The sequence below is a fragment of the Loxodonta africana genome, chromosome 11 (assembly GCF_030014295.1).
Source record: "Loxodonta africana isolate mLoxAfr1 chromosome 11, mLoxAfr1.hap2, whole genome shotgun sequence".
Taxonomy (NCBI): domain Eukaryota; kingdom Metazoa; phylum Chordata; class Mammalia; order Proboscidea; family Elephantidae; genus Loxodonta; species Loxodonta africana.
In genome coordinates this window covers 33997624-34020912 of record NC_087352.1, presented here as the reverse complement: position 1 = coordinate 34020912, position 23289 = coordinate 33997624, and the positions used below count along the sequence as shown (strand labels likewise).

The window sequence follows — 23289 nt, the reverse complement described above, 5'->3', positions numbered from 1 at the left end:
TTTCTTTGGGGTGTTGCCTGCATCCAATATATGTGGACTTTCTGGCAAAGCTTGCTGGCTTTTGCTTGCTCTGGATCTTTATCTAACCTCCAGTTCTTGGGACATGAGTTATCAGCTTGTGGCTTGACCTGCCCATCATGAACTGGGTGTTGTCTGACCCACAGTTATACAGTCAGACGTACACAGCAGCACTCCATCATTAAATGGAAGCGGTATATACGAGATGGGGCCAGAGCAGGACCTGAAGACACAAGTAGGCTGCATGAGGAAGTAGCCCAAATGCTCATGGTCTCTACTCCTATCACATTACCACCTATGGCCTCATGGGGACTGCCTCATGATCAGTTAACTGAGAAAGAGATAACTCATGCCTGGTTTACAGATGGTTCTGTGTGATACGCAGGCACTACAGTTCCTTGCTGGGACCTTCCTGAAGGACAGTGATGAAGGAAGATCCTTCCAATTGGCAGAACTTCGAGCAATGCACCTGGTTTTTCACTTTGCTCGGAAGGAGAAATGGCCAAATGTGAGACTGTATATCACTTCATAGGCTGCGGCTAATGGTTTGGCCAGATGATCAGGGAGTTGAAAGGAATGTAACTGGAAAATTGGTGAGAAGGAGGTATGGGGAAGAGGTATATGGATAGACCTCCCTGAATGGGCCAAAGAAGTGAAGATATTTGTGTCTCATGTGAATGCCCACCAAAAGGTAACCTTAGCAGAAGAGAATTTTAACAATCAAGTGGATAGGAGACGTGTTCTGTGGAAACTGGTCATCCTCTTTCCCCAGGCACTCCCGCCATTGCTCAATGGGCTCATGAACAAAGGTGCCAGGGTGGCAAGGATGGAGGTCATGTATGGGCTCAGCAACATGGACTTCCACTCACCAAGGCTGACTTGGCTACAGCCACTGCTGAGTGCCCAATCTGCCAGCAGTAGAGACCAACACTGAGTTCCCAACATGGCACCATTCCTTGAGGTGATCAGCAAGCAACCTAGTGGCTGGTTGATTACATTGGACCACTTTTATCATGGAAAGGGAAGTGTTTTGTTTTTACTGGAATAGATACTCTGGATATGGATTTGCCTTCCCTGCACACAATGCTTCTCCAAAACTACCATTCATGGACTCAAAGAATGCCTTATCCACCTTATTCAAAGACACAATTACTGCACCAGCTAGGTGGCAATACCTTGCAGGGTTAGGACAATGTTCTCCAGGAGGCTGTCTATGCTCTAAACCAGGGTCCAATATATGGTGCTGTTTCTCCCATAGCCAGGATTCACGGGTCCAGGAATCAAGGGGTGGAAGTGGGAGTGGCAACACTCAGTATTATCCCTAGTGACCCACTTGCAAAATTTTTGCTTTCTCTCCCCATGACCCTATGCTCTGTGGGTCTAGAGGTCTTAGTTCCAAAGGGAGGAATGCTCCCACCAGGAGAAACAACACCGATTTCATTGAACTGGAAGTTAAGAATATACCTGGCCACTTTGGGTTCTTCATGCTTCTGGATGAACAGGCAAAGAAGGGAGTTACTTACTGTATTGGCTAGTATGATTGATCCTGATTACTAAGAGGAAATTGGATATTACATAATGGAGGTAAAGAAGAGCATGTCTGGAATACAGGGGATCCTTAAAGACATCTCTTAATACTACCATGCCCTGTGATTAAACTCAGTGGAAAACTACACAACCCAATTCCGACATGACTATTAATGGCTCAGACCCTCCAGGAATGAAGGTTTCAGGCCCCCCACCAGGCAAAGAACCAAGACCAGCTGAGGTGCTTGCTGAAGGTAAAGGGAATATGGAATGGGTGGTGGAAGAACGTAGTTCCAAAAGCCAGCTACGACCATATGACCTAGTTGCAAAAATGAGGACTGTAATTGTTATGAGTATTTCTCCCTTGTATGTGTGCATCAAATATTTTTGTTTTCTTCATTTGTGAAATACAAGATGTAAACAGGGCTGGTGCATTTTTGGTTGTATGCATGTTAATTGTAGCATGTTAGGCATATATATGACTTTATAATTGTTTTTATTTAGAGAGTGTGTTTGGTTTAGGGAGGTGTGTATGCGTGCCAAGTTGACAAGGGGTGGACTGTGCTGGTTAAGGTTGTGTATCAACTTGGCTGGGCTATGATTCTCAGTGGTTTGGCAGTTACAGCATCATTTGGAAGCTATGTAGTGATATAATCACCTTCATAATGAGATGTGATATGATGTAATCACTTCCGTGATGAGATCTGCTATGAGCAGCCAATTAATTGAAAGGGAGTTTCCTTGAGGTATGGCCTGTATCCAATACATGTGGACTTTCTGGCAAAGCTCACTGGCTTTTGTTTGCTCTGGATCCTTACCTGACCTCTGCTTCTTGGGACTTGAGCTAGCAACTTACCTGCCAATCTTCGGATTCATCAGCCCCTGCAGACCATGAGCCAGCAGCCCACCATCTGACCTGCCAATCTTGGGTTTACTAGCCTCTGCAGCCAATGAGCCAGTGGCCTACTGTCTTACCTGCCGACCTTGGAATTCGTTGGCCTCCACAGCCTGTGAGCCAGAGGCCTGCCCTCTGACCTGCCAATCTTGGGTTCGCTAGCCCCTGTAGCTAAGTGAGTCAGGAGAAGCCTCCAGCCTGACCTAGAGACCTCGTACTTTCCAGTTATCTACAACTACATGAGCCATTTCCCTGATAGAAATCTCTCTCTCTCTCTCTATATGTATGTACACTTCACTGGTTTTGCTTCTCCAGAAAACCCAGCATAAGACAGTGTGTGTGTGTGCGTAATTCTGGAAAGGAGAGAGCCACAGAAGAGTAACACTAAATTATGCATATACACTGTGTCTAAATCTTTGGATGACCTCTGCACTATTCATGTATGAAGCAGAAACACATGGCAGTCTGCTTCTGTAAAGAGTACAGCCTTGGAAACCCTTTGGGGGCAGTTCTACTCTGTCTTTACAGCATTGTTATGAATCGGAATCACTCCATTGCAATGTTTTTTTCTTTTTCTTAATGTGATTTTTTTTGTGCAGCGGTTTGGACACTACTGGGACACATGGGGTCGCCATAAATTGGGATTGACTGCATGGCAACGGGTATGATTTTTGGTTTGGGTACAAGCATGTGATATGGACTCCCGACTCCAGATTTACTGGTTGAGTAATTTTGGTTAAGATACGTAATCTCTTTGAGCCTTAGTTTCTTTAGCTGTAAAGTAGGAATGAGAACATCTTTGCTGCAGGATATTGATAGCAAAACAATGTACGTAGAGCACCTAACTCAGTGCCTACTGCATAGTAGACACACAATATATGCTACAGTGAAACCTGTGACAGCAGGAACTCAATGGGGTTTCCTTGTTTTTTCTGGGTCTTACCCGTTTTCTGCTTTTGACAGGGTGCACTCTTACCACTTTTCTGTTGCTCATTTTAGTGGAAAATATTTGAGTTTTCCTTCTCTGACGGAGCCCTGGCGGTACAGCGGTTAAGAGCTCGGCTGCTATCCAAAAGGTCGGCAGTTCGAATCCACCAGCTGTTCCTTGGAAACCCTACGGGGCAGTTCTACTCTGTTCTATAGGGTTGCTATGTGTCAGAACCAACTTGATGGCAACGGGTTTTGGTTTTCTCCGACAAGTTTCCACCTTATACAGGTTCTGGCTTTCGTAGGTTTTACTGTATTATTTATTGTGTTATTTTCTGTTAACCATTTTCCTTAAATAAAAAAAAAAGGAGAGAAATATTATACAAATTATTGTTTCTTAAAGAGAAATAATTAGAAATTAGGTTGCTTTATGGTAAAAGTAAAAGAAGATCTGAGTTAAATTTACTTGAACAATAAAAATAAATATTTTGGCTAATGTTAGTAAGAAGCCCGCAGGAGGGCTGGCTTTGAGCGAGTCCTGCTTCAGTGGCGCCCCGTGTCACTAGGAGTGCTATGCCTTCACCAGGAGTCTGTGTTGTCTACAGGAAAGATTGCTTTTGCAGAAAACGCAACAAAAAAATCAGACAAACTTGCTCTGAATTTCACCCTTAGAATCAGAAAACTCATCTTTAATTAGATCGGTGGAAGCTGTCAATTAGAAATGAGGGACATTTGGGTTGTTGACAGACTGCACCATTATTAAACAGTAATAATGGTTTTATATTATGTTTACTTTGCTAAAGACAAGCAATTTTAAACTAAACATGATGGAGAGTTATTATACATATTTGCATTGAGTTTTTCATAACGCTTAAGTGCACTTTAATTTTTTATGACAGAAGTATTAGTTTTGATAAATTATGTGCAGTTGCCATAATTGTTCCTTAAAATGCCATTCAGCTCTTCTGCCCACAAAGGTAATTGGAAGATACTCATTGGCTAGCTCTTCCTTGAAGGGTAGGGAAACTACTGAAAAGGAAGCGCTGAATGCCGCAAGGAGTCTGTGGGTGGTGCAAATAGGTTAACGTGCTTGGCTTCTAGCCAAAATGTTGGAGGTTCAAGTACATCTAGAGGCAGCTCAGATGAAAAGCCTGGCAATCTTGTTTCTGAAAAACCAGCCACTGGAAACCCTGTGGCGCACAGGTCTTTTTTTTTGTTTGTTTTTCATTGTACTTTAGATGAAGATTTACAGAACAAACTACTCACTAAACAATTAGTATACATATTGCTTTGTGACATTGGTTACCAACCCCATGAAGTGTCAAAACTCTCCCTTCTTGATGCTGGGTTCCCTATTACCAGCTTTCACGTCCCCTCCTGCCTTCCAGTCCTTGCCCCTGGGCTGGTGGGCCCCTTTCGTCTCATTTTGTTTTATGGGCCTGTCTAATCTATGGATGAAGGGTGAAGCTCAGGAATGACTTTGTTACTGAGCTAAAATGGTGTCCAGGGGCCATACTCTTGGGGTTTCTCCAGTCTCTGTCAGGTCAGTAAGTCTGGTCTTTTTTTTGAATTAGAATTGTGCTCTACATTTTTTTCCAGCTCTACTAGGACCCTCTATTATGATCCCTGTCAGAGCAGTCAGTGGTGGTAGCCAAGCACCATCTAGTTGTGTTGGACTCAGTCTGGTGGAGGCTGTGGTAGTTGTGGTCCATTAGTCTTTTGGACTAATCTTTCCCTTGTGTCTCTGGTTTTCTTCATTCTCCCTTGCTCCAGATGAGGTGAGACAGGTGGAGTATCTTAGATGGCCACTGACAAGCTTTTAAGACCCCAGATGTGGAGCACAGTTCTACTCTGACACACACAGAGTTGCCATGAAGTGGAATCAACTGGATAGCAACTGGTTTTAAACAGTAAGAGAGGGCATGAGTAAATCCAAACACTTGAACTGACAGTATTTGAATTTTAAAATTATGGAGAGCTAGAACTATGACCTAGATCTTTTTATCTTGTAGCAGAGAGGGATTTGGGGGATGATCCTCATTATCAACAGTCCTCTCGTACCTTTGGTAATGGCTCCAGCTCTGGTTCTGGAGTGCTGCAGAAATATTTGAGTATAGATTATTGCATGTAAAAACATAAGGTAGAAAGTTATTTGCATTAAAAAAAATCATCTCTTGGGGCAGTCTTAAGATGATGGCAGCATATAAGGATAAATAGCGCTTCGAGAAAATTTGTCTACAATATTAAAAAAACATCAATCAATGCAGAGGCCGGAGTTCAAAGTCAATGAATAGGGAAGCTCCACTTCACAGGGAAATGGTGGGAAAGGGAGCCCCAAACCTGGTAGAGGTTCCAGCAGCTCTATTCAATCAATGGGAAGGGCACAACCTTTGAGCCAGCCACCCCCTGGACCCCGTGGACCTCCACGGAAGCACCTCTTGTTGGTTGGTCTACATCTCACCCCAGAAAAGTTGCTTGGCTGCCCGTCCCTTTAATCTCCATGCTTCCATCATGCTGACCAAGAGTCAAAGAATTGACTGTTCACAGGCTGTTCCACCACCTGTTCTGAGGAACTGTTTTCCATGTCTTTCTCTAGAACTGTTAGTTAGTACTAAACCAAGTCAGCAAGACAGAGTGGAAATGCTTGACTCTGGGGTTTAAAGTTGAGTTCTACCATCACCAGCTATGTGATCCTTGGACAGCTGAGTATTCTAAATCACATTTTTCTACTGTGGATAATATACGTATAATTTGCAATGAGAGTTCAACCAGATAACGTCCACAAAAAGTCCTGCTTAAAAAAAAAATGTAGGGGGTCATCACCTAGAAGTATTTTAAGTAGAATTGAGCTGGAATGGGCCTTGAGAGATGATTTGGGTTAGAAAGCCTATCTATCTTCAGACCACTATTTCTAGTCTCATTTTCTTAGAATTATCTTTCTAAACACAATCCTTGATTGTGCAACATCCCATTACATTGTTTTCCTATACCTGCAAGGCAAAACTCTGTAATAAGGCATAACCTCACACTCTGACCCCAAGTAGGGTATCACTGCTGATGGCTATATATATATACACGTCTTTACCATAGCATTTATCAAGTTATGATGTATTTATTTGTCAACGCACGTTTTCCTTATAAGATTCTGCGTTTCCAAGAAAAGGTTCTAAACTTGAGGTTCAAGGTTGGACTTGTGTGTGCGGTAGTGTTGGGTGGGGGTTGTAACTACTATAGCGTGTAGTCTTGCTTTATTTCTTCTGAACAATCCCTTGTACCATGCAAGGTAACGTTTACAAAAACAGTCCAGACAACAACGTTTTAAACACCCAAAGTACTTTCACCTTTTACTGCCATATGAATCCGTGCCCAAAGGGAAAACCCACATCTGTCTTGCCTCCTCTTTGGTACTAGAGCTCAACGGTTGGTTTCCTGCCGTCTCTGACTCCTAGGATTCCACTTTGGAGTCAGTCAAGGGATTTTCTCATCATCTGGAGATGCGCACTGCAGAGAAATCTCATTCCTTTAAGTCAGAGTTTTAGGAGCGACAGGAACCTCCTGGAGAACGGTGTGAGCGGGCAGAGGGCAGCAGTCCGCGAGGGGACTGCAGGGTCCCAGCGCCTGGGGCACCGCCCTCGGAGTTCTTCACGGAGGGCGGGCGATGGGTGGGGGTGGGCGCCTGGAGGTAGGAAGGAGGCGGGATCCGCCCGGGGGAACCAGCTCTGGGACCACCGAGAAGTCCCAGGCAGCGCTCCCAGGCCCTCGCCGGCCGCCTTGCGGCCCAACGCTCGTCTCTTTTTTAGATTGACTTCTTCGGCATTCCGTTTTCATCTTGGGGAGGGCGGGACTTCCGGTTTCTCGCCAAGAGACTTCCGACAAGCGCTGATTGACTAAAAACGAGACGGCAAAAGGGGCCACCGGCCACGCGGGGCAAAAAAGAGGGAGCTAGACCTGGGTTCTACTAAATTAATTCCGAGTTCCTGTTTTTGGTCGTGGTGTCCGGCATTCTGTCCACAACGACGGAGCAGTCCGGGGAGCCGCCGGAAGTCGCTCTACGGAAACCAGGAAGTCCCTCCCCTTCCTCCCAAAGGGAAGACGGTGAGCCGGAGGAGTCAGTCACAGGGGAGAGCAGGAGCGATTCCGTCGGCGAACAGGTAAGTTATTCTCTGGCCGGGGCGGGGGGTTTGGAGGCGGGGACCGTCCGGCGTCAGCACGGGGCCTGGGGACGGCGGCTTGCGGGGCGGGGGCCAGGCTGCGCGGCGCCCGGGGCTCCGCGGCCGCCCGCTCGCGCCCCTCCCCCCGTGCCCGCCTCCGCCCCTCCCGCCGCCCGCCGCCACGCTCCCTGCTCCGCGCCCCGCGTCCCGCCCCTCGCCCGCCGGCCGGCCGCTGGCACCTCTCGAGCCCCGTCGTGACGCGGCGGGCCCACGCCGGCCTCTCCGGGCCGCGCCGTGCCACCTCTGCCCCTGCCCGCCGCTGTCAGATCGAAGACAGCGGCCCCGCGCCTCGCTCGCTCCCGCACCCAAACCAGTTCCTTCTGCGCGTCTTCCGGACCCAAACAGCCGGCTACGCGGCCCTGGGTTTCAGCATGTCTCCAGCAGCCGCCCTGTTAGGCCGCCCGCCCGCCCGCCACTGCTTCCCTCCCCAGTTTACTTACCGCTCCTCCGCTACTCGCGCTCGGGTCCGTTAAGTGACGCTGGCGTGGCCTCACACCGAGGGCCGCAGCCACCTGTGTGTCCAGTCCGCCCGAAGCGGCTGCAGAGCCGGGCCGCCCCCCAGCGCTGTCTGCAGCCGTGGGTGTGTGTCCCGGCAGACATTCACCTCCTCCCATCCAGCCCTTCCTGTGCGCTTGCCCTCCTGGACTGTCTGGTGGAGATGGTGGCAGAAGCTGCTGACCCCTGTCGGCTGCGTTGGGTTTTGACTAGACCATTAATTTCATTGGGGAGTTTCTGGACTAGGACATCATGGCAGGGTTGGCATCTGTTGACACACATGTAAGATTTTTTTTTATAGGTAATCGTAATCCTAATGATGAGTTGAGTTACATCTTCACAGTCTTTGTTAGAGTATATACTTTTCTTAGGGTGAGGTGTTCTCTAGTTGAAGCACTGTTTAGGGAGGGACACTAACATGGACTGATTAGAAAGAACATTACTAGAAGAAAATATTGGATACGTACTCCGCATACTTTATTTAGCATAGAAACCTTGTATAGCAGGAATTATTACTTCTTTTTTACAAACTGCAACTCAGATTGAAGAAGTTGACCAAAGTAGTGTCAGGACTCAAGTTCCGGGTGTTTGTTACATCAGTGCAAATTCTTCGAAAATGCCACATGCAGGGTTGCTAACTTCTGGTGTGTCTGAGAAGCAGCAAGGCAAGGCTCTCCAGTAGTTGCTGTGTCTGCCTGCATAACATGGAAGGCAGGTGTGAATATGGCTGGCAACATAGTTGCCACTGGTGCCTTTTTTGGGGTGGGGGGAGGTTAAAGCGTTTAAATTTGAGATAATTTTAGATTTACAGAAAGGTTGCAAGATACCAGGGAGTTCCACTGATACCTTTTAAGCAAAGCAAAGTGGCTCCACTTCAACAAACATTGGTTCCTGCTTCATGCCAGACGCAGTTCTAGGAGCTGGAGATAAGTAACATACTGCCCTAGAGGATTTCCAGATTTGGTTAAGAAGACAAATGTATAAAGAAATACGCCATTTGTGAAATGTTACAATAAATGTATGGGACCACAGAAGTTGGTGTGTGACTGCCTGGGAGCAAGTTGTGAAAGCTTCTTGCAGGGCACAGTATTTGAGTTAGGTTTCAGAAGTCAGCTGGTGTTCACTTGATTGGTGGGGCATCTGCCTGAACATTCATTTGCTGTCGGGTGGGCTCTGATTTATGACAGTCTTATGTATAACAGAATGAAATGTTGCTCAGTCCAGCTTCGTCATTATGGTTGTTGGTATGTTTTGAGTGCATTGTTGTGAGTATCGTGTTGGTCCATCTCACTAAGGGTTTTCCTCGTTTTCGATGACCCTCGACCAAACATCATTTGAGTTAGGTATGTTTTATTAGAGAATTCTCTGACTTCCGTAAAACTCATTTTCCTAATTTGATCTCTTTCTGTCTCCCCTCTGCTCTTAGAAGACAGTTTTTATCATGGGTTGTGAGAAGAATCCCAGGTTGTCGACTCATGAGTAGGAGATTAAATGAAGTGTAGTTCTGGTCGTCCAGTAACTGAGGCACTCTCAGCAATACTTGATGTGGGTTTTTAGGAACACAGTGGTGTCCTCCTCGGGGAGTTTTCTTTTCCTTTCTTGGCTAGTATCCCTTTTCCTTCCTCTCTGCTACTGATTTTAAGTAACTAATACTGAAATTAAGTAATTTCATTCAAGAAACATATATTGCACGTCCCACTTCTAGGACCCAACGACATGGAGTCACATGGAGTAGGGTCCTCTTCTAACCATGGCCTAATCTTACAATGAGCTGTAACAGCCTGGACTTTGGATCAGCAAACCTGAGTTTAATCCTGTCTTTGAGACTGCTGGCTGTGTAGCTTCAGATGAGTCTCTTAACCTCTCTGAGCCTCAGAAGCTTCATCTGTACAATGGCTGTATTTTACAGAGTTTGTGTACTAATCGATAATGTAGGTAATGTGCTTAGTATAGAGCCTGCTCAAAGTCAGTCTGTAGTATAACTGTTATCCAACAGCAGTAATAATAATACCACTCAGGCCATGTATTGAATGTATAATAATGGGAAGTTTGTTTTCTCATTGGAGGCTCTGGGTGGCACAAAGGATTAATGCCTTTGACTGCTAACCAAAATGTTAGAGGTTCAAGACCACCCAGAGGTGCCTCAGAAGAAAGGCCTGGTGATCTAATTCCAAAAAACCAGCCATTGAAAACTCTGTGGAGCACAGTTCTACTCTGACACACATGGGGTCGCCACGAATTGGAATTGACTTGATGGCAGCTAGTCACTGGTTCTGTTCCCTCATTGGCGACGATAAAGTTTTTCTGCCCAGCACAGCAACTGATTACCCTGAATCATCAGGAATACATTAAATTATATTCTATATATTTTTAAAGAAAATACATAATAACTTTAAGATTTTTATGAAAACAAATCACTTTTTTTTTTAACTTTTAAAGAAATAAGCTTTATTATGCGCAGTAAGATATTATCATGGAGGATATGTTGACATACTGTATGTGTTACATAATTGATTAACCAGGCAAATAAAACTGAAATCCCCACCCTTAGTCATATACAGCTCTAAGTTAAAACTGTCACAAGAAGCAAGGAGTTCATAGTCTCTGGGCTGGAGGAGCAAAGGTAGACCACAGGTTCTTAACTGGACACTATGATCTTCATTGGTTCTATGAACTCCCTGAAAATTTACGCAGAATTTTGTGACATATTGCTTTGGACAAATCTGCTGGAAAAGATGTCTTTAAAGTGTTAAAAAGCAAAGATGTCACTTTGAGGACTAAGGTGCACCTGACCTTAGCCATGGTATTTTCAGTCGCTTCATATGCATGTGAAAGCTAGACAATGAATAAGGAAAACCAAAGAAGAATTGATGCGTTTGAATTTTGGTGTTGGCGAAGAATACCATGGACTGCCAGAAGAATGAACATATCTGTCTTGAAGGAAGTACAAGCCAGAATGCTCCTTAGAAGTGGGGATGGCGAGACTTCATTCACCTCATGTACTTCGGACATGTTATCAGGAGGGTGCAGCCCCTGGAGAAGGACATCATGCCTGGTAACCTAGAGGGTCAGTGAAACAGAGGAAAGACCCTCTGTGAGATGAATTGAAACAGTGGGCTGCAACAAGCGGCTCAAACATAGTAACGATTGTGAGGATGGTACGGGACTGGGCAGTGTTTCCTTCTGTTGTACGTAGGGTCACTATGAGTCGGAACCAACTCGCCAGCACCTGTCTTAGCCATCTAGTACTGCTATAACAGAAATACCACAAGATGGCTTTAACAAAGAGAAATTCATTTTCTCACAGTGTAGTAGGCTAGAAGTCCAAATTCAGGGCGTCAGCTCCAGGGGAAGACTTTCTTTCTCTGTTGGCTCTGGAGGAAAGTCCTTCTTGTCAATCTTCCCCTGGACTAGGAGTTTTTCAGAGCAGGAACCCTGGGTCCAAAGGACACTCTCTGCTCTCAGAACGTCTTTCTTGGTGGTATGAGGCCCCCCCCATCTGCTTGCTTCCCTTTCCTTTAATCTTTTGAGAGAGAAAAGATGGTGCAGGCCACACCCCAGAGAAACTCTGTTTACATTGGATCAGGGATGTGACCTGGATAAGGGTGTTATAATCGCACCCCAATCGTCTTTAGCATAAAGTTACAATCACAAAATGGAGGACAGTCACACAATACTGGGAATCATGGCCAAACCAAGTTGACACATTTTTGGGGAATACAGTCAATCCATAACCACACCTAAGAACATCATCAACTTTTGGCGGGGAGAGTCTTTTGGATTAATATTTTTCTTGTGTCTTTGGTTTTCTTCATTCTTTTTAGCTCTGAACATGCTAGGACCAATAGATGTATCTTAGATGGCCGCTCTTAAGCTTTTAAGACCCAGATGCTACTCATCCAAGTAGGATATGGAGCAATTTCCTTATGAACTATGTTATGCCAGTTGGCCTAGGTGTCCCCTGATACCATGGTCCCTAGCCCTCAGCTGTAGTAATTCGGTCCTTCAAGGTGTTTGGATGTGTCTAGGAAACTTCTATGACTTTGCCTTTGTCAAGTTGTGCTGACTTTCCCTATATTGTGTGTTGTCTTTCCCTTCACCAAAGTTAACACTTGTTTTTTTTTTTTACTGTCTAGTTAGTGATTTCCCTTTCCCACCGCTCCGCTCTCTCGTAATCATCAAAGATTTTTTTTTTTTTTTGGTTTTTATAATAGTGGTCTCATAAAATACTTGTCATTTTGTGATTGACTTATTTCACTCAGTACAATGCCCTCCAGATTCATCCATGTTGTGAGATGTTTTGCAGATTCATCATTGTTCTTTATCATTGGGTAGTATTCCAGAATGTATGTATACCATAATTTGTTTATCGATTTTTCTGTTGATGGGCACTTAGGTTGTTTCCATCTTTTTGCTATTGTCAGTAGTGTTGGAATGAACATGGGTGTGCATATGTCTATTCATGTGATGGTTCTTATTTCTCTAGGGTATATTCCTAGGAGTGGGATTGCTGGATTGTATGGTATTTCTATTCCTAGCTTTTTAAGGAGGCACCATATCATTTTCTATAATGGTTGTACCATTTTACGTTCCCAACAGCGGGGCATAACAGTTCCAGTCTCCCCGCAACCTTTCCAACATTTATTAGTTTCTGTTGGTTTTTTTTTTTTGATTTATGCCAATAATGCTGGGATGAGATGATATCTCATTATACTTTTGACTTACATTTCTCTGGTGACCAGTGATGTTGAGCATTTCCTCACATGTCCTTTAGCTGCCTGAATGCGTTCTTCAGTGAAATGTCTGTTCCTATCCTTTGCCCATTTTTTAAGTGGATTGTCTTTTTGTTGAGTTGAGGTGTTTTGTAGATTTTAGAGATTAGACCCTTGTTGGATGTGTTGTAGCCAATTTTTTTTTTTTTTTCATAGTCTGTAGATTCTCTTCTTACTCTTTTGGTGAAGTCTTTTGATGAGTATAAGTATTTAATTTTTAGGAGCTCCCAGTTATCTAGTTTGTCTTCTGGTGTTTGTGCATTGTTAGTTATGGTTTGTATTCTCTTTATGCCATGTGTTAGGGACCCTAGCGTTGTTCTTATTTTTTCTTCCGTGATCTTTGTCATTTTAGGTTTTACATTTATTTAGGTCTTTGATCCATTTTGAGTTAGTTTTTGTGTATGGTGTGAGGTATGGGACCTGTTTCATTTTTTTTTTTCCACAGGCGTACATCCAGGTTTGCCAGCACCATTTTTTAAAAAGACTACCTTTTCCCCATTTAATGGACCTTGGTCTTTTGTCAAGGATCTGCTCACCATAGATGGATGGATTTACATCTGGGTTCACAATAATGTTTCATTGGTCTATGTGTCTGTCACTGTACCAGTACTAGGCTGTTTTGACTACAATGGCTATATAGTAGGTTCTAAGATCGGGTAGTGTGAGGCCTCCTACTTTGTTCCTTTTTTTCAGTAATGCTTTACTTATCCAGGGCTGCTTTCCTTTCCATATAAAGTTGGTGATTAGTTTTTACATCTCGTTAAAGAATGCTATTGGTATTTGGATCGGGATTGCATTATATCTGTAGATCACTTTGGCTGGAATTGACATTTTCACAACGTTGAGTCTTCCTATCCATGAGCATGGTGTGTTTTTCTGTTTATGTAGGTCTCTTTTGGTTTCTTATGATGGTGTTCTGTCGTTTTCTTTGTATAGGCATTTTACGTCCCTGGTTAGATTTATTCTTCAGTATTTTACCTTTTTAGGGGCTATTATAAATGGTACAGTTTTCTTAATTTCCTTTTCGAAGTTTTCTTTGTTGGTGTATAGGAATGCAACTGATTTTGTATGTTGATCTCGTATCCTGCTACTCTGCTTCATCTTTCTGTTAGTTCCAGTAGTTTTCTTAAGATGGCATCTTTGGGGTTCTCTATGTATAGGATGATATCATCTGTGAATAGGTATAGTTTTACTTCTTCCTTTCCAATCTGGGTGCCAAAGTAGATGCAGTTTTATTTCACATAATAAGTTATTTTGGATCAGTAGATGAAATTTTAATTGTTTCATTTTGACAAAAAAGAAATATCTGATGAAATACAGTTGTTGTCGGGTGCCCTCAGATACATTCTGACTCATAGTGACCCCATGTGACAGAGTACAACTGCTCCATAGAGTTTTCTGGGCTGTAATCTTTATGGAAACAGATTGCCAGGTTTTTCTGCAGAACTGCTGGGTGAGTTCAAACCACAGACGTTTTAGTTGGCAGCTGAGCGCTTAACCATTGTGCTATCAGGGTTCCTTGATGAAACACTAGTGGTGCTTTTTCCATTTTCAGGCCTTATAGGGATCAGTATCAAGAGTTAGCAAATTTTAACACCTGTAAGGATTGGGATAATTGTTTACGTAACCTCCGTCATTGTCAGAGATGGAGGCTGAGTCCCACAGAAGGTAAGTAATTAATCAGTCTCAGCAATTAGTGGTTGTCTTAGGCTGAGTTCTCTACAGAAACAAAACCAGTAAATTGTATAAATATGTATATATAGAGAGAGATTTATATCAAGGAAACTGTTCATGCCCTTGTAGAGGCTGGAACGTCCCAAGTCCGTGGATCAGGATAGAGGCTTCTCTCAACTCACATAGCTGCAGGGGCTGGCAAACCCAAGATTTGCAGGTGGACGAGCAGGGCTCCTGTTTCCAGGCTGTGAAGATTGATGAATCCCAAGGTCTGTAGATAAGTTGGTAGCTCAAGTCCCAAGAACCAGAGGTCAGACTAATAGGTGGCAGCCACAGTATCCAGAATGAGCAAAAAGCCAGAAGGTCTGCTTATATTCGAATGGAGGGCACACCTCCAAGGAAACCACCTTGCAACTGATTGGCTACTCACAGCAGATTCGGTCATGGGAGTAATCACATATAAACACTGAGAATCATGGCCGAGCCAAGTTGACATGCAGTCTTAACCATCACAGCGGCAGAACAAGGATTAGAAGTCAGGCCTTTTGATTTACAGGGTGGTGTAAATGGTTAAGTGCTCGGCTGCTAACTGAAAGATTGGAAGTTCAAGCCAACCCAGAGGCACACTGGAAGAAACACCTGGCAATGTACTCCCAAAAAGCCAGCCATTTAGAACCCTATGGGACACAATTCTCCTCTGACATATGTGGGGGTGCCACGAGTCGGAGTCTACCGAGGAGCGACTGGTTCTCTGTCTTAACAAGCTCAGGTGAATTGATGCACGCTAAAATTTGAAAGCCACTGCCCTAGAGAAAAGGAGCTCTGGTGGTGCAGTGGTTAAGTACTCTGCTGCGAATTAAAAGGTTGGCAGTTCAAATCCACTGGCCGCTCCGCAGGAGAAAGATGTGGCAGCCTGTTTCTGTAGGAAACGCAGCCTTGGGCACCCTGTGGGGCAGTTCTCCTCTGTTCTATAGGGTTGCTATGAGTCAGAGTCAACCCGATGGCAATGGGTTTGGTTTTTTGGTTTTGCCCTAGAGAAACTCATGTACATGAGTGCCAGTAGACATGTATAAGAGTGCCCCTAGTCACACTGTTTGTAAAAGGAAAAAACTGGAAACAACCCTAACATCCATTACAGAAGAATGGATAAATTAATTGCATTTTCGCTACAGGCGCCACTGCGGATAACTATCAGAACATAATCTTGAGAAGAAAAAAAAAAAAGCTCCTTGTAGAAGAATGTTTATAGGAATGTATATAGTATTTTTCCTTTTTAAGTTTAAAAGCCTACAAAACAAAGTCACACACTGTTAGGGATACAGATATAGTAAAGCAATAAGGAAAAGTTGGTAAATGACAAGCACAAAATTCATGTTAGGGGATAGCTTTGCATGGAGAGGAAAGGTGGGTGGGGATGTGGAGGGACTTCACGGGTAATGGTTTGTTCCCTGTGATCTGTGCTCAGGGGATTGTTTTGTTCTGCCCAGTACCTTACACATGTTAAACATTTTTGTATCTACTAAATACTTAAAAAACAAACATTTGTGTTTTTTCTTCTAGCAAAGTCTATACACAGGGACTATTCAGTTGTATGAAAAAGATGTAAATTGGGTTGATGGTGGTGAAGACGTGAACTTGGAGGATGGTGATGTGGCTCAGTCTTCAGCCCGTAAGCTGTTACAAGCACTTGGAAAGTAGAGCTGTCACCAGACGGAGATTGGTTTGGATGAAATGATTGTTAGTACTTACTGAGTGCTCGGAAACCCTGGTGGCATAGTGGTTAAGTGCTACGGTTGCTAACCAAAGGGCTGGCAGTTCGATTCTGCCAGGCGCTCCTTGGAAAATCTATGGGGCAGTTCTACTCTGTCCTATAGGGTCATTATGAGTCGGAATCGACTGAACGGCACTGGGTTTGGTTTTTCAGTATTGAACACTCACTGTGTGCCAGGCATGGGTCTGAGTGTGTTGCTGGCACGGACCTGGGAGCCTGGAGGGAAGGTGCTAGTACTGGCCCTGCTTGCAGAGCAGGAAACTCACCCCTGGTCATAGGATTGTGTAGCAGTTACTGCAATCACTGTATCAGTGAAGGGCAGAGGAAGGAGACAATCGTAGAGAAAAAGGAATTATGTCTGAGAGAGTTGGAGTTCAGAAAACCAAAGTAAAAGTCAAAATCGGAATGGGAGTGTGGAAGGAGACTGGTAAAGGGTGCACCCCCTGCCCCCACCAGCATTTTCGAAGTTAAAGCATACACAGCTTTATCATTCTAGGGTATGGCAAGCCTCTAAAGCAGAAAAAACAATTGCATTTTGTTTTCAGTTTGTTGAGCCTAAATGACTTCTAAGGAGTGAGTCTGCGAGTTCATTAGAAAGTGGTAGTATCTACTTTTGCTTATTTTTTTCTAACCTTTAGTAATTTTGTCATATCCCATATTCTGGCAACTTTTTTTTTTTTTTTTTTACAATATTGCTTGTAATGTGAGCCTTGTTTTAATCCATCCTGGTATTACCATCACTCCTTTAAATGTATGAAATAAAATTATGGCTCTAGAACCCTAAGTCCACTTTCATGCCCTATGGAACAAAACAGTACTGTTACTTTTATGTGTCCTCAACTGTGGACCCAAACATACCAGCAGTCATGAAGATGGGCAGCATTTTCATTCTGTTATTCATAAGCTCGCTACGAGTCAGAGGCGACTCTGGAAACCAGCAACAAGTTCTCTGTGATACTGAGTGTTGAAATGGTCTAAACCGCAAGAGTTGCCAAGCGTTGTAATTACATAATTGCCACTCTCTAGCAGAGTCAGGCCCGACGAAGAAGTGGACAGCCCGTGACGGCCCACCCGTTGGCAGTGATGTCTGTGTTTCAGACAGTTGTAGTGATGGCAGGAGATCCCTTATTGGCCAATGTCGAACATACGCTTCTTAAAACAGATTTTAGGTCCTTTAGCTCTTCTAGCTGAAGCTCTAATCTCAGGCTTAGTTCAGTACTTTTCAATGTGTTTGGTGTTTGTATTCTCTCTTATTCTCTTTTGTATTTCTCTCTTATTCCCTTCCTTTTAAAAAGCAAACAATTGATAAGGTAATAATAATCCTACTAGGGAAATAGCATTCTTGAGTACAGCTGGGGTCCAATCACCAAATGTAACCATAGCCCAGCATGCTTTGCAGTTATTAAATATAGTTATTCAGTTATTTAGTGGATTATTAGATTTAGCCAAAACTTTGTGTTTTAAACCTAGAACAGGCAACACACTACTTCTTTCAAAGTGTAAAATTCATTTGGAATTTCTGCTGATGGTGAATTATGGATCAGAATTTGATATATCATTATTGAATCAATTATTATAGAAAGAAGAATAGCAGTTAAAGGACTATGTTAATTTAAAATACAATTATAAAACCCTTGGAATTTAAACCTAGGTGGTAATGTACTTTTAAAAATAGCTTAGAAAATTTAGATCATTCAGGGAAGGGAGTAGAAATTACAGCCTTTCATAAAATGAGATCAAATGGTTTTCGTTAAGAATCTTCTGGACCCCAAATCTGGATTTCCACGTGGGCAGTAGTTTACTTACTTCAGTGTAACGTCCTAGGATTTCAGGATGGTAGGTTGGGGTGGCATTTGCTGCAAGTGACATTGAGAATCATTTTGTGTACAAATTATGATGTGGACCAACGTTTTTGGAATCCCTGTGTGATAGCCCCTGTGTGTCCTGATTCACCCTTCCCTTCCCCTTTTCCTTTTGTCTCCTCCTCCCTACTTCAGCTGTATGCCAGAAACTATTAATTTTTTTGAAGAGTTAGGAGGGAATTTAGCCCAAACCAAAAAAACCCAAACCCCATTGCCGTTGAGTCGATTCCAATTTATAGCCACCCTATAGAACAGAGTAGAACTGCCCCATAGGGTTTCCAAGCAGCAGCTGGTGGATTCGAACTGCTGACCTTTTGGTTAGCAGCTGAGCTCTTAACCACTGCATCACCAGGGCTTTGCCTTTAGTGGCTCCCAAATCAACCCAGGGAGCTCTTAAAATCGAGGGCTTTTTGCCCCCACCCTGGGCTTTCTTAATCAAACTCTCTCTATGAGTCAGACCAAGAGATTCTTGTTTTGAGGATTAAGTAAATTTGTAAACTCTTGATGTTGTCTATAATTCTCTTGTCTGAAAAATGTGGGAGTAGTAGCTCTATGTATGCTCTTCAAGGGAGAGTTGCATTTTTCAGAAATGGCTTTTGTATGTCTTATACAGACTGAAAGCCTCATGAATGGTAGAATGACAAGCAAGCAATAAGATACTTTTTGGACCCAATGTGTGGCAGAGATGGCTAGCTGTCCACCTAAATCAGCACTTTCCTTCCATAAGATACTTTCTCAGCTTACCTTGAAGCTGAGCAGGTCTGAATGGAAGTGACAGATGTGACGCTGGACTCCAGGCTTTAAAAGGAAGTGGAGGAGCTGCCTCCTTTGGGTTTGCTTTCTTCTGTCAGCTGGATGCAGGGAGTGAGGAAGCTCCCAGACAGAGCTTCAGGGTGGAAGAGGCCAGGATCCCTGAATCACAGCATGGAGCAGACTGCCTGCTGACCAGGATCACCTGCCTTGGACTTTTACAGGAGCGAGAAATAAACTTCCATTACTTTGGAGCCACTTTTAAGTCTATTTATTAAAACAGTTTGTTGTTGTTGTTAGTTTCTGTCAAGTTGATTCTGGCTCATGGTGACCCCATGTTTGCAGAGCAGAACTACTCCATAGGGTTTTCTTGGCTGTGAGAGTGTTAGGGTGTTAACTTCTTAGGTTGCTTCTAGTCGTTGTATCCAAATCTAAAAGGAGAGGAAGGTTGTGTATATGTGGAAAATTAGCGTTCTGCAGTTTTCCTTCTCCACGTATATTTTCTGTTACCTACTTTTCCGACCATGGAGTAATGATTTTAGATATTTTATTAGACTGCAGTATTTTCTTAGAGGTATAATCTGCTCCTGTTGTGAAAAGAAATAAAGATTTGAGATGCCACCGGCAATGGGGGAGACGCTAATTTTCAGAACACTCCTGTTTGATAATGAACATAGAGCTGAGAATTCTTATTCCTGTTTTCAGTGATCTCTTAGAATTTATGTAATTTTAAAATTAGTAAATAGATAACAGAGTGCAGTGCAGTTTTCCAAACTTCAATCGTTTGTCTCTACCTTCACTGTTTTTGTTATATATTTATAAGGCTGTGTTTTATCTCACTTTTTTCAATTTAGCCTTGTCATAAGAAGTAGTATATGTGAGGCCATAGGTTGGTATGTTAAGTTTTTCTAGTACAGATTTGAATACTACATACTTATTTAAAGAATCCTTTGTGTGGTACATAATGTTAAGAATATATAATAGGGTCACTATAGGGTCAGAGTCGACTTGATGGTAGCGGTTTTTTTTTTTTTTTTTTTTGGTTTAGTGGTATTTCTGTCACACTTTGGGAAATACTGTTCAAATGATGAATACTTTTTTTTTTTTTTAGTATCTTCAGTGCTTAATCCACAAAATTCTAATTGAAATAAATACAGTCATGTGGAAACTAGCATACATACTATATGTAATGAGGCTTTGGGAACAGCATTCGTATTCCCTTTGGTTAGTGTCTACGTTTGTTTTTACTGAGAGAATAAAAACAGCATATCTAGAAAATTTGCGAACAATATTGGCCAGGATCTGTTTCTAAAGAAGTGCTAGTGAACATGAAATTAAAATGAAAATTTTGGAAAACATTAGTGCTTTTTGTAGAAAAACAATTTGGTAATAATCCCAGGGGGTAGAAGATAACAAGGCCTGGAAGGGACCAGAAAGCGTTTAGAAGACTGATTTAAATTCCAGGTATTTGAGGAATGAAGGTTCAGTGGTGAAAGTTTTTATATCTACCTCTTCTTCTGGTTGTCAGAGGTTTGTTTTGTTCGCCCCAGAATGCAGAAGGAACCATGTTAGCAGGAAAGAACCCTTCGCTGAAGGGGATTGCCGTGGCCTTCATGAGGGCCCGGGACGTACACAAGCACTCCTTCCTGCCACTCTCAGTTAGTATTACCTTTCCAGACTACCTAAACTATTGGACTCATACATAACGTGAGTCTTAACCTCTTCAATCATTTTAATAAGGTTGTTCTTTATGTATAAATTAATACTTTGAATTTACTGTACACATCTCTCTTTTAAGCTGAAAAGGGAGCTTCTCGTTTAAGTCTTCCAGGATTTTTGGAAGAGCCGGATACACTATAGACACAGAATGTATGGATCTTAGTCTCTGGTTTTCCTCTTGAAGAGTCTCACTTGTGTACAGTCTTGTTTCCTCTCCTGACTTTCTGACCCACATATTATTTTTTCTTTTTCACATCCATTAACATCCTACACCAGCAGGCCGGATAAATAAAAGCAGGCAGGATAAATTGTATCAGACTGCAATGTTTTCTTAGAGGTATAATCTGAAAAGAAATAAACGGAGACTTGAGATGCACCTGCAGAAGGCTGCCTGCAGTGTCCTTTTGTTCTCTCCCTTTCTCCCTCTATACATACACGTACGCCTCTGCCCCCCACATAGACTTTTTTCCTGAACCATTTGAGGGCAAGTTAAATGTATCATGACCCTTTACCTGTAAATATTTCAGTGTACATTTTTCTCATAGTACAGCTTTCAGTTTTGTAAATTTACGTTGGTACCTTCTGTTGCTTGGCCTAAACCAAAACCTGTTGCCATGGAGGGGATTCAGACTCATAGTGATCCTATAGGACAGAGTAGAACTGCCCCATAGGGTTTCCAAGGAGTGGCTGGTGGATTCAAACTGCCGACCTTTTGATTAGCAGCTGAGCTCTTGATCACTTGGTTGGCCTAAGGTGTCATTAATAACAGTACAGGATCTAGTCTAGGAACAGGTAGTGCACTTAATTGCCTCCTGTAATCTGGGACATAGAAACCCTGACGTCATGGTGGTTAAGAGCTACCTCTGCTAACCAAAAGGGTGGCAGGTGGAATCTACCTGGTGCTCCTTGGAAACTGTGACCTACAGAGTTGCTGAGTCGGAATCCACTCAACGGCAATGGCTTGTTTTTTTTTTTTTCTTTTTTTATATGGGACATTTCCATAGCCTTTCTTTGTCTTTGATGACATTGACATTTTTGAAGAATGCAGTCCTCTCTGCTTTGTTTTCTTTAAATAAAACATTCTTCATTTTGTGTTTGTCTCATGTTTTCTTGTGATTAGCTTGAGGTTATGTGTTTTTGGGTGTTGCATCTGCCTTTCCTTGATGACGTTCATTTTATTACGTGGGCAAGGTGTTGCTGATTTATCCACTGTATAATTACTGTGGGTTTTTTTTTCTTCTTTCCTTGCAACTGATAAGAGGTTTGTGGGAAGACACCATGTAAACATTCTGCTCCATACAAAAATTCCCACCTAGATTAGCATTCAATGATGAGTCTAGCCTGATCCGGTTTTTACCATGATGATTTCAGCACTCCCTCCCTCTGTGCCACTGGGCCCTCAGCATTCTGTAAACAAGAGCCTTCCTTTTGCTTCTATCTGCCTACCTACCTGTCTATGTATATGTTTAGTTGTATCTGTATCTATCTGTCTGCCTGCCTAACTATAGCTTCAATATGGACTCATTAATTCTTGTTTTTAATTGTATAATTGTCCCTGGATTGGCCAGTGGGAGCCCCTTTAACCTGGCTCCAGTGTCTTTGTGACATTAGGGTTTTTTTTTTTGTTGTTTTTTGTTTGTTTTTTACCTTTTCTTACTTTATTGCATAATGTGATCCAAATTCATCTTGTACCTACCTTGCCTCAGCCCTGAACTCAGCCATTTCTTGAGGAGGAGCTGGGTTCCTATTAGTGGGAATGGTGTTAGAAAGACCTGGGGGCTAGGTGTGCTTCTTGTTCCTGAGTGTTTAGTGTGACATCCACGAGCCACAGGTGAATTTCTCGGTGTCCCTGCGTCTTTGACAAAAGTTAGATCTCAAGCATCTCTGACTTATTTATATATAACAACTCACACCCTAACACCTTTTGTTTGCGATGTTTGATTCTGAGATTAGCCCAAGGACCGCAGTCATAAATGTATTTTCATCTCAGGGCTTTCTTTCTGTTCTTTTTTCTTGAGCATAGTCATTTTTTATTACTTCAGCCATGTGTAGAGATTTTTTTCTTTACCCCTCAGCCCCTTCCCAAACTAATATATATTTATTATAGCAAAATTTGGAAAGTATTGAAAAGTGCCAGGAAGAAGAGAAAAAAATGACATGTAATTTCCCTACCCAGAGGAAAGAAGCTATTAACCTTAGTATATAAATGGACTTGGTTAGAACTATATCCATTTTTACATTTAATACTGAACTTTTTCTCTTTTCTAAATATACTTTCTTAACCCTCAGATCTTTGATACCTAATAATTTATATTCCAAGTGTCTTGAGGCTTGATAGTTTTATATCACGTGCTAGCTTATTGACATGCAGAATTACAGTGTTTTCCAGATTTCTTCCAAAATTAGTAGTTTTAGTCTTTTTTTCCTAGCAGTTCTTTGATTAGCCATTGTATTCCGTCTCTTCTCAGTGGACTTGACGAAGCTGTCTAAGCAAGAACAGCGTGGAACATATTTTCAGCTTTTTTTAAAATTGTATTTCCCCTGGATTTATGTTTTGCAAATACCTTTTTCCTTCCTATTTTTCCTGCAATGAAAAACAAATTTATTTCTAAGAATACCTTGTGGTACTGTTTTCTCATTGGCTTTAGGAGCCTTCCTCCTTCTGTCT

General features: G+C 42.7%; 1 protein-coding gene across 4 annotated transcripts in view; it reads left to right on the top strand.

The window, feature by feature from the left end:
* The first annotated feature begins 7246 nt into the window (after positions 1–7246).
* ZNF407 (zinc finger protein 407) overlaps positions 7247–23289 on the top strand; it is a 482381-nt gene continuing 466338 nt past the window's right edge. For 2 of the 4 annotated variants that reach the window (XR_010323432.1, XM_064294400.1), the window contains exon 1: positions 7249–7518. The gene's annotated coding sequence lies outside the window, so the exon portion shown is untranslated. Of the gene's footprint in view, positions 7519–23289 lie in introns of all 4 variants that reach the window. The other 2 variants (XM_003406691.4, XM_064294401.1) reach the window with 2 other exon arrangements.